Source organism: Vicia villosa, linkage group LG5 (genome assembly GCF_029867415.1).
Source record: "Vicia villosa cultivar HV-30 ecotype Madison, WI linkage group LG5, Vvil1.0, whole genome shotgun sequence".
Classification (NCBI taxonomy): Eukaryota; Viridiplantae; Streptophyta; class Magnoliopsida; order Fabales; family Fabaceae; genus Vicia; species Vicia villosa.
This window is the reverse complement of record NC_081184.1, coordinates 75,202,927-75,215,732: the sequence shown is the minus strand read 5'-3', so window position 1 is coordinate 75,215,732 and position 12,806 is coordinate 75,202,927.

Sequence of the window (12,806 nt, the reverse complement as noted above, 5' to 3'; positions counted from 1 at the left end):
GAACCTCTTCCTATTGATGAACCTATATCTGAGTATGAGCCTGAAACTCGTTCTGAAAATTCTGTTGATGACTACACTGTTGATATGACTGATGTCGAGGTCGAGCAACAACAACCCGCTGCATCTACCGCATCGGTGAATCAAAGAATGCCTAATCTGAATACGCACGAGCAAGCCATCACTGCGCTACAACAAGATGTACAACATGTGCGCAACGAGCTACACACTTTGCAAATGCATTTCTTCGATTTTATCGACACCGTAAATGCTCAGTTCGACGAAGTTTTCAAACACATTCAGTCTAATCAGAACAACAATAGACGTGGCTAGATGTTACCGTATTAGACTATTAGATTTTATTTCTAGTTTTAGCAATTTCTTTTCCTAGTTTAGATTTTCATTTTTCTGCACTTTTACATTCTGCTTATGTTAACACTCAGTACTGGTTTAATATTCAATGCAAATTTCTTTTGATTACTGTTACTGTGTTATGTTACACTGCTATTGACTGCTATATATATACTTCCCTATAATTTTTTTTGCTGTTAATAGTATTAAAATCCGACACTGTTATGAACTGATGGACAATATTAATGGTATCTGTCAGCACTGTCTGGTCACTTGCATGCGTGACCCACCTGCCTACAACAGGAGACGCACGTCTCCATCTGTGTGGGGCCAGCTGACACGAACCAAAGGAACAGGAGACGCACGTCTCCATGCTCTGCCCCAGCAGACTGGCTGCCTGAGACGCACGTCTCCCAAGGCCAGCAGTCTGTTTGACCACGCAGACCACTCTCTTTCCCTCTTGAATTTTGAATTTGAATTTCAAAATTCATCTTTCAATCTTCTTCATTCTTCCCCTATTTATTCCATTTAAACTCCATTAACCTCATTCATCCTCCATCATTCACCTCTTAAACTCCATTCATTTCCCACTTTTCTATTCTATTCAAACTTCAAACACCACCATTAATTCATTTTAATTCTCCATTAACCACCCCATTTTCAAACCTCACTATAAAACCACACCACCACCACTCTTCTTCTTCACAACTTTCATACCATTCTCTATTTCTCCTACACTTCATCTCTATTTTTCATTTCCACACTCACCATGCCTCCACGTTCATTAATCCGTCGTGAGCGTCCCGAGAGACCACCTCCCGACCTTTCAAACATTATCTTCCGAGATGATGACAATGATGCTCAACGAACTAAATATGTCGCCTTCTACGAACGTTCGGTTGTTCCCACAAAATTTGTGAACACCGAGTGTCTAGAAACTTTGGGTCTCATTGATGGTGTCACCCGTTTGCTCACTAAATCTAGCCTCCACCATCTTTGTACCGAACCCGTACCTACTTATGAGCCGCTCGTCTTAGAATTTTTGAGTTCCTTCAACTACGACACTCCCTCTAATCAACCACTCTCAACCGGTAGCATCCAATTTCGGATGTTCAACCGTGAATATGCTCTAGATCAAGATGTCGTAGCTTCATATTTGCATTTTAATCATGCACCAATTGCTCACCGCTCAATCTTTCAAGAACTCAATGGTCGATCCTGGGAGGATCTCGCTTTTGAATTTTGGTTCCATCTCACTGGAGAAAACCCTACCGGTTGGAGAGCTCTCCATGCTTCTCACATTCAAAACCCCGCTATACGTTATTTTCAACGTGTTTTGGGGCATATTATTTTTGCGAGATCTAACAACCACAAGGTAAACCAAAATGAATTATTTTTCCTTTACTGTGCGCTTAACAATATCCGTTTCAATGCCGCACCGTTTATGTTCCAACACATCCAAGGCTTAGTCAACGCCCCCGCTACGAACCCATTCTTGCTTGGCGGCATTATTACTACCTTGGCCTGTGCTTTAGGTCTTGGTGACGAGCTCCTCTCACTCTCACATCTCATGAAACCTGCTCAGTCACTCGATCTCACCTACTGCCGTGACTCCCACTTGGTTTCCCCCCGCCATGATGGCCGATACACTTTGGTCGTCAACAAAGTTCCTATTCCTTATGTCATCCTTCCATGTCCTGAGAGAATCAACATCCGTTATGTTCAACGTTGGAGGCTTATTGAAGACAACCCTCAAGATGACCAACAAGAACATCCAAATGAACCTATGGATGCAAATGAAGAAGAACTCAACCAAGGGCAAGCTGATGTCAACCAACCTCCTCCAAACAACCCTCCGCCTATCACTCTTGAAGCCATGTATGCTGCTATTCAACACCAAGATCAACTCGTTCAAGCTATGCAGACAAACCAAACTGAAACAATTAGGCTCATCCGAGAGATGCAACAGGAGCACCGTGACTATGCTATTAGAAACGAAAGTCAATACGCTGAAATTGCTACATATTTGCATGATCTTGACATTCGTGTGAATGACTCTCCTGATAGACGTCGCCGTGTTCGTACAAGAGGCGCGAGCAGTTCTCGCAACCGCAACAATGAGGAGTAGTTCTTATGCACTGAGGACATTGCATCATTTAAGTCTGGGGGAGTCATATTATTTCTATTTCCGTTTTATTTTTCCCTTTAGTTATTTCCCTTCCTTGTAATGTTTTTCTAATTCAATAAAAGAATATTTATGGAATATTTATGGAATTTAAGTCTTATATGTATAATTCCGTAGTTATTTCAATTTCTTCCACTTTCTTGAGCCATAACAAAACTTTTGCTCCTAAACGATAAACGCAAACCCCACACGTTCGAGAAATACAAAGCTACTCAAACACTCAACGCACTAAAATTGATTCAAGTTAATATCCTTATAGTCCCTACACTTTAAAATCCCCGAGTATGCGTAACCGATTTGAATACCCTTTATACCAAAACCACCGACTTTAATTTTTGAAGTAACCTTTAGTAGTTTATTCTAGCAGTCGGCACCGTCTTAGACACCAACTACGCAGAGAGTCGATGAATATAAGTGTATGATCCTCATACTAAAATTATGTGCTTAACCATAATAAGAAATGTGCCTACTAAGTAAGGTGGTCCTCACAAGATCATTTAACCTAACGGTCGCAATTCTCAAATACAAAGAATTTAAAAACTCATTGTTGATTGGTTCAGAAGTCATCTGGTACTGAACTTGGTAGGAAGGACTATTGTCCTATTCCCCGCAATCCTCAAATGAGCGCTAAGGAGTATACCACTTATTGTGCCAGAACTCCATGAGAAGGATCATAGTCACTAACCGACTACTCTGCTATGTGCGTGTCGAGATAATGGGCTTAATGTGATTGCACACGAATGAAAAGGGTGAAACATGATGACGAGTCAAAAGGTCGAGCTATAATGGCATGATTCGGATTGGTATGCATACTGGGAGCTGTCTAGTGTCGCTACTATAAGCCTATTGCTAGGATCATTATCATTATTTTCAAATAAGAACACTATGTGGCTGAGTATGACCGAGCGACGTGGAGGAAGTGTATTTTATTTATCTTTATCTTATTATTTTGCTTGAGGACAAGCAAAGGTTCAAGTCTGGGGAATTTGATAACACGATTTTATATCGTATATTTAGCCTAAAATCCATAGATATTTATAGCATTTTCCGTTTATTATGTTAATTTATTGTGATATTACGCGTGTATTTGTTTTGTTTCAGGTTTTACACTTCAATTACGTCTATTTGCGAAAAGGAAAGAAAATCGAGCTTAAATGACCAATATTTATGCTTAAAAGACGTAAATTGGGTGCTGAAGTAAAAAGGGAGTGCAATTAGGACCCAAAAGGCCCAAAAGAGCAATCCAGCCCACGAAGGAAAGCAACCCAGGCCACACTAGTAAGCAGAGACGCACGTCTCTGCCACCTCAGCAAAGGGGAGACGCACGTCTCCACCTCCCTAAAGAATCTCCACTTGAGACGCACGTCTCAAGTCAGTCAGCTGCCTCCCTAAAGAATCGGAGACGCACGTCTCCAAGTCCCAGTCAGAAAAAGGTCCCTCAATTCACGGATTCCAACTGCAAATCCCCTCCTATAAATAGGACCTGCTATCTCACTTCAATCTGTCCGATTTCCTGCCAACGAAGTGCTGCCGAAATTGTACCGCGAACCGCTTTTCATTATTCTGTTTTCATTCAACCGTTTATTTTCTCACAACGATTTCTACACTAGAAATTGTTGTGAACTTTTCGTAGATCTAGCCTTACGTTAGATTTGTCGTTTTATTATTATTGCATGATATATTATATGCCAATTAATATGCCTATTAATATGAACCAAATTTATTTATGCATGTTTAACCATATTAATATGTCTGGCTAAATTACTAAAGGTGTCGGTATGTAAAGTAAGTTAACCGTAGGGATCCGAAATAAATTGGCTTAAATTATGTTTTATTAATTATCACTTATTTTTGGTTTATATGTCTAGTTTAATTAGTAAGTCTTAAAACCAATAGAGCGAAAGTTTGAGGGCTTAAGACGGTCAAAGGTTAAAACCAATAGAACGAAAGTTTGAGGTCTTTAACTGGATAGTAGACATAGGACATTAGTTTTAAGGATGGCGAAAGCGTATTAAAACTAATTGGGACTTATTTATTTCCAAAAATTGTTTTTACACTCGAGCGGGATGGCGAAAGCGTACGTTAGGGATATTAGCTTGCTCCGAGTCAACAGAGCGAAAGTTTGAGATTAGGAGATTTAAATAGATAACAACCTCATAAAATAGGCATTTTATTAATTACATTGTTTCCAAAAAGCTCTTCTAAAGTCTAATGGGATGGCGAAAGCGTACATTAGGATTAGGATAGTAGTCTGACTCAACAGAGCGAAAGTTTGAGACGAGGATTTTTAATCAATAGAATTAATAAAGATCTTTAATTGAATTAACACCATAGCCAATGGACCTTCGGATCACCTAAGTTAGATGAAATACATACTGATATCCGTTTGTTATTATATTTTATCTAGATTTAGGATTTTAGTTTCCCCATTTATAAAAAAACCCAAATATCATTAGCCTTAGCTTTACATAGTAACTTTAGATAACGGTAGGTCGATTTATAGTCCCTGTGGATTCGATATCTTTTAAAACTACACGACACGACTGTGCACTTGCAGTTATCCCGACTAATAGACACGCAAAGTCGCGATCAGGGAGCACGAAAACTAAAACCCTAAGCTAAATTATTACATTACTTGTGCGAGAATTAAATCTAAGCTATTACAAATTATTTACAGGATTTTGAATAAAGCAAACAAATTACGTTGAAAATAAAATCGAGGAATGGAAAGGGTGGATGATAAAGGAAAAATAAAGTTTTGAAAATAAGATAAAAATCCTAAGTCTAAGTTTATTTTAAACCTAAGTTAATTTTGATGTTTTTAATTAAATTAAAAGTCTAATTTAACCTAATTAAAAGACTAAATGATAAAAAATATCTAACCTAATTTAATTAAATCTAAATTAAGTGTAAACTAGTTGTCAATTAATTTTAAACTAAAACTATTTTTTTTTGTAATTTTTGGAATTGATTTTAAGGTTATACTAAGATAATTAAACTAATTAATTATACTAAATAAATTATCCTAATAAAATAATAATATTTTTTTTATGTTCAGAAATTAAGTGATAAAATATAAAACCTAAATCTAGAAGAAAAATAATTTTGAGTGATTTTGATTGGTTGATATTTAATTAAAAGTAAAAAAAAAACTAATTAATTAAGATGGCAGGGGGTGTATTTAGTTTGGAAATTGAACTGAAATCAATTGTTTTTGCGTTTGGGCCTTTAAAACGTGGGGTGTGAAGAGGAGACGCGTGCAGGCCCAGTCCAACTAGCAAATTTATTTTCAGATTTTTAAACATGTGGGCCCCATAACTTAAACCAGAGCCAATCACATTATGTCTTTTTGCCACGCGTGCCTTCAGTACCTTGTTCCTGCAAAAATAGCAAATATAAATGATCAAGAGTGCTCCCTCCCCCCTAATTCGACCCTTGTGGATCGATTGGTGGTGTTTTCAGGTCCTGAAAATGGCTGTATAATGCGTTTTGAAGCTTATGAACATAGCACCGGTTGGAAATGGCAAGATTTATTTCAGGGACTTAAAGCTTCATGTTGCACGTCAAAGGTACTATAAATCACTTGACAAACTCAAACCAAACGTTAGATATGATTTATATATGCATGTGAATGAGATATAGGTTCAAGAAAATTTACCAATTCGGAGTGAGTGAATGAGGCTTCTATAAGGTGTTTAAGCTTCGTGTAAGGGCTGGGTTTTGGTATATGAAGGCTCAGAAGAGTGTTTGTGTGTTTGGTTTGGCTTGAGAATGGATGGAAAATGAAATTCGAATTTTGCTAGTTCTTTGATATTTTTTGAAAATTGGTGAGTTTCTTGGCTATTCTCTTGATGTATTTTCGTGTGTGTGTTGTTGATGACGTGTTCTACTTCATTTATAAGCAATGGAGGTCCTGCAAAGCTAAGCTAAGAAGCATTGATTGCTTTTTGAACTTTGAATTTTTAAATATAAAAACCTTTGAATTCTTTGGCCATGGCTTTGAATTTTCTTCACCCTCTTGCTCTAGGCCTTCCATGTACTTCCATGCTGCAGAGTTGAATCAATTTGGATGGCTTTAGCTTAAGAACAAAGCATTGTATCATTATCTTTCACCATTTCTTTTTTAATTTAACTTTAAATGTAATAAAATTAAACCATAAAAGAAATAAAAATGTTATGGGCCTTAGGTTGGTCGTGGGAGGCCCTTAGCATCATTAGAATCATGCTTGGATCATGGAAACTTGGCCTCTTTTGGAAAAAAAAACATTTTTGATCAATGTTGGTTTCATGCATTTTCCCAAAAAATAGCCAACTTCAACAAGGCATATCTCCCTCAATTTTGATCATATGAAGGAGTTCTTGTACTTTTTAGAAACCTCAAGATGTCTTCTACAAGCTACCTTGGAAACTTTTTTTCATTTGGAGAAGTTATCTTAATGTTATGACCTTTGACAAAAAACACTTTTTGTTGACTTTGAAAATGACCTGTAATGTCTGAGCTCATATTTTTGAAATGGTGAATCCAATGACCATGGGATCAATTGCATTTGAAAGATAATTGAATTTACTTCAAAACAAGCTTTGGTTGGAATTTTTTGAATGAACGAGGGGAGAGTTATGGCCGGTCAAAGTTCAGTTGACTTTTTAGGAGAAAACCCTAATTTTGAAACTTAGGGTTTTGTTGATTTTTGATCTTTTCTTGAATAATTATGATCAACCATTAATCAAATGATGAATCTTTTGACAAAATATGGATGTTGACAAAAAATTTCTTTTTTGACTGTCTGTTGACTTTTCGGTCAAACTGGTCGTCTGTTGACTGTTTGAGCTGCTGACTGTGCGTCTGAGTGAATTGAAGTTTGAAAATTTGTACGGTGGTACTTTGAGACATATGGAGGTCCATGAAATCCATTTTAGGTCTCAAAAAACTCATTCTCCTAAAAAAAACAAAAACCCTAGTTAGGGACTGTTCGTGTAGGAGACAGTTAAGCGTACCTGATTTTTGTGCAGTGCTGAGTCTCTGCTGATCATGTGATTATCATAAGACTTCTAGAACAAAAAACTTGGAATTTTGAAATGCAAAATATTGATTTGATTGATGGTACAAAACACGGAGAATCGTGCTGTCAGCGGGTTTAACTGTCAACTGGCTGTCCGGGCATTAACGAAATAGTTAAAGTGAAAATTCAACAGTTAAAGTTAATTTTTTCTTTTTTTTTGTTGTGTTAATGGTGAAAATTTATTTACATGAGTTGTTAGAAAAACACAAACATAATAAATAAATAAAATATACTGTACGCGAACGAAATTACCGATAATAACCTTGAAAAATATTTAATGCACAGAAAAATAAATATTTAATTAGCAGAAAACACACATAATATTATCTGGATAATTAAACTACAGTACGACATATAATACGGAATTTAATACTGATAGTACAAATATTACATAATATAATGAACAGTACGACAAATAAAATAAAAGGTACATTATTTGAAAGCGAAAGATACGACAAACTTTAAAAATGACGATTAAAAACCCATGCTATAAATAACAACATATAGATGAACGGGAGTGTAAGCAACCCAGGTCCGTATTTTTCAGGACTATGCAGACAGAAAAAGGACATGATCAATGTCATACCCCAAAATTTACCCATACAATTTCTCTTATACAAATTCAAATCAAGGTACAAAGTTCCAAGAAACACTCTCCTATACAAGGCTCTGAAACTAGGGTTTGGCTTATTTAAAGGAAAATCAGTGAATCAATGGCTCCAAGGCATCTCATATGGCTCAATATATCTCACATCATCTCCATGACAAATATCAAGTCTTATCTCAAAAGATTGGTCACTCAATTGTTCAAAAAGTCAACAGTCGATTAGGTTAACCTAAAAGTCAACTGTGGTCAAAATAAAGTCAGAGCTCCTGATTTTTTTCAAGATCCTCATATTGAAGTATCATTCACCATTTGATCAAGAATGGAGCATGGTTCATCAAGGAAAGATCAAAAATCAACAAATCAAAAAGTTTCTAAATTAGGGTTTTGTATAGGAAAAGTCAACTGAACTTTGACCAGCCATAACTCTCACATGGAACCTCCAAAATTGTTCTTTAGTTATGGTTCTTTGCCACTTTGGCTTACAAAAATAAATATGTAAACAACTAGGAATAATAATAACAATACTAGAATTTCTTCAAGCTTCCCATGGACGCTTCCTCTTTGATCCGATGAAGCTGTTGACGTTCTGTTCTGCTTGAAGTAGCCTTGTGAGTTCTAACACTTGTTTCTCTTTGGCGCGGAATTGAGCCTCAAAAGTATCCCTTTCTTCCTTCAATTGAACCCATGACTTTTGTAGTTCTTCTAGATCAGTGGGCATGTCTGGATGGAGAACAACCAAAGGAACCTTTTCTTCACATTCAGGTTCAACAATCACAGGTCTAACATAAGGGTATGGCATGACGAAACGTTGAGCGCGAGTGCGTACCCATCTAAGATAAGGTTCCGAGGGAAGAGAGTTCTTTTGCCCCCAACTTTTGCTATCCACCCTGTACACCTTGTTCCAAGCGCGTATGAACTCTTGGCGTTGATTACGAACATCTTCTTCATAGTTGAAAACAACCCCTTCAATGAGCAAGTGATGAGGACCATCCCTTCGAGCATAACCAAATTGTCGTAGGGCTAATGAAGGATTGTAGGTGATTCCTCCTCTAATGCCAAGGAGAGGCACATTAGGGAATTTCCCACAATGATCGATGATAGTGACGTACTCTTGAGACATAACGTGCCAACGGATATCTGAGTGAGAAAGTGACATGATTCTTCGAGACCATTGCATCTTTTGATCGTTTCTGACTACTGAGCGTGGAAGGTGCGAAATAAACCACCTAGCCAGCAAGGGTGTGCAACACATAAGAGTCCCTCGCTTCTTCATGATACGAGAGTGAAGGGAATGTAGAATATCTCCAAGTAGTGTAGGCACGGGGTTGTGAGTCAGAAAAATCTTGATTGCGTGCACATCAATGAATTGATCAGGATTAGGAAACAAAACCAAACTATATATTAATAAAGCCAAAACATCTTCAAAAGCATGGTAGCTCATGGCCTTCAGAAATTGTCGAGCTTTTCCAAATAAGAATTTGGCTGAGAGACCTTCTACTCCATTCTTGGTGTCCCAGTTGGAGGCGATGTCTGATCTCTTTAGGTGAAGTGCAGCAGCAATAGTCTCGAGTTTCGGAGTGCTTTCCAATCCAGTAAAGGGCAGATGCTTAGATATAGGTACACCAAGTAAGTTTGAGAACTCCTCCAAAGTAGGTACCAACTGATAATCCGGAAAAGTGAAGCAATGGTGTTCGGGATCAAAGAATTGGCATAAGACTCTCATCATATCTTCTTCAAATTGAGAGGTGACCAGTCGAAGAAGGTAACCATGTCTTTCAGCAAACTTAGAGTCTCCAGGGACTTCCAAGGCGAGCTCCTTAAGCTCAGAAGGTATCCCTACAAAGTTGAGTCGTACATAATCTCTGGTAGAAAAAGCCATGTCCTACAAAACAGTGTAAATATAAATTTCTCGGTCCTTGAAATTTGTTAGTGGTTATGATATGTCATGATGTTATGATGTTATGATGCCAAGTAATTAACAAACACAAACAAGTCACACAATTGCCTTAAGGGTAGGCTTGCATGAAGTTCATAGGTATATACCCTTCTTCCTTTCGTTTAGTTGGTTCAACCTGTCCTAAAAAGTAACCAGGTTCTATGGTGCTCATATCCCTGATCTTTCTCGTGGGCATTGTCTCAACATAGCACTCAATCGGCCAGCCAAAAGCATCCCTTGAGTCCAATCTCAATGAGTGTAGCATCGAGTATCAACCGGCTTCAGTCAGGAATCCGAAGCCAGCCATCTCGCTACTTCTTATAAGCCAAAGTCAAGTTCGACTAAGGTTCTAAGGGCGAATTAGTGCTCATGACACCACGCGGTAGCCAAATGTCTCCTCGATCAGATTCAAGGGCCATCAGGACAAACCAAAGCGTCGCACTAACGGTGGCCACCAGTTCAACCGTAACGATACATGTCGTACAGCCTCCCTGGTCTCATGCCACATACCTAAGGTACTCAGATCCGGGTTAGGATCTTTCACACAACAGAATACCCAAAACAGCCCTGCAAAAGTAAAGCAAGCAAAACAAGCAATAGAAAACATTTAAGTGAATCCTAAACTTTTAAGGTAACCCCTCTTAATCGAAATCTCCCCAGCAGAGTCGCCAGTTCTGTAATACGGTGAACTGACTTTTTATTAATCGGAATGTCGCGGTTAAGCATGAGTCGCCACCGACTTTTATTTTATCCAAATTTAATTAGAAAGGCTAAAAGAACAGGAAAAACCTTTTAAATAAAATAGGGTTCGGGGGGTAATTACGCAAAGGGAAGGTGTAAGGCACCCTTTGCATCCATGGTTATCCATGGGCTCTTAACTTGCTTTGCTCTTTTTGTTTCAGAAAGGTAGAAGAAGAAGATATGAACTTTAGCTCGTAAATGAGCGTAGCCATATTGAAGAATTTTGAGAAAGAATATTTGAAAATATTTAGAGCAAGGCAAAGCAATTTAAGAGCAATTTACCTTATATTTGAGAAATCTGTTCTTTCAGCCTTTCAGAGCGAAAGGGTCTATCCTTGCCATAAGAGGGCAGGAAGCCTTTCATTTGGAGGTTTAAGGGTCATCGAAATATCCTTTGCCATAAGACTGTCCCATGCCATAAAGAGGGCAGGTAGTCTAAGGCAAGGATCAGAATAAGCCTTTTCGTAGGCAGCCAGAAGATACCTCAGCCTTTTCCGTAGGCAACATCCGAGGGTCGAGGTCATTTGTGTATCGAAGGCAGCATCATTAGGGTCGTGACCTTTTTATCGAGGCAACACGGCTGAGGTATCCTCAAATTCGAGGGACATGGCTTATTCTGCAGAAAAACGAAGGCAACAGGCAACAGGCAACAGAGAGGGTTACCCAAAAGCGTGCGTGTGTGCGCCAATCATGTGATTCAATTCAGATTATATTATCTTGTGTTTAGTTATTCTAATTAAGTTTAAGGCTTGCACTCCCTAAGATTACTAACCACGCAGTATATAAAGCAATAAAGGGAAGGGGGAAAATGAAACCAGCGGAGGAGAGGGGAATTGTAACCAGCGGATCCCTTAATAGGGTTTGACACAAGTAATAATAATAATAAAAAAGAAAAAAAAAAAATTTAGGGTTACCAATAACGCAGCTTTGGCAATCGACAAACCCTGAAAGAAAGACAATAAGAAAACTGGGTGAGTGTATGGCTAATTCGAAGGTTGGCAAAATTAATCAGAAAATAAAGAATAAAGATAAAATGAATAACAGTTAATAAGTAAATGAGCAAGGTTACTTAGCTTTGGTTCGATTTGATCTGATATGGTTAGAGTCGGAGGAAACCTCGGAAACATCGGAGGTAACCCTGAAATAAGGCAGAAAATATATGAAGGCAAGGCAAACCCTAACCACAAATCAATTAAAAGAATAAGATTAAATAAAGCAGCACACTTATCTTCGAGGTTTGTTGAAGGCGCGCACTCGAGGCGAATTATATTGCTAACCCTGATAACAAGAAAAGAAAATAAAATCAGTGTAGGAAATGGTCGTCGTGAACCCTGATTAGGGCGCCAATTAAAAGGAATAATTTAATTAATTATTGGTCTAATGACCTAATTAATTAAATCGAATTGAAAAATAAAATCGGATACGAAATATATTTTTTGGAAATTTTTTTGGGAGTTTTAATGAATTAATATGAATTTTGAAAGGCTTTTTAAATAATTAAATCAATTTTAATATTTATTTATAATTAAAATATACAATAAATGCTTTATGAAATAATAAATATTATATTTTTATAAAAAAAAAACATATAACTTATACATAAAACAAAATTTGATTGGCTAAAAAAAAATATGTATATATATATATATATATATATATATATATAAATATAAATAAAAGGATTTATGTAATTTAAAATAAAAAAAAAGTAGAAACTTAGCTGGCTGATCAGGTGTAGCGCGCGTGTGCAGACTATGGTGGACTAGCAGCTCCTGGGCGTTAGATGCGTGGCCTGATGAGATGGATGGCTGTGATGGCGAGAGATCACCATAAGGCGTGTTTCATAACGCGCCAGATTCGTCAGCACTTCACTTCAAGAGCGCGCGCGAAACGGTTTGAATCTGCCCAATCAGACTGCGCCACGCAGTC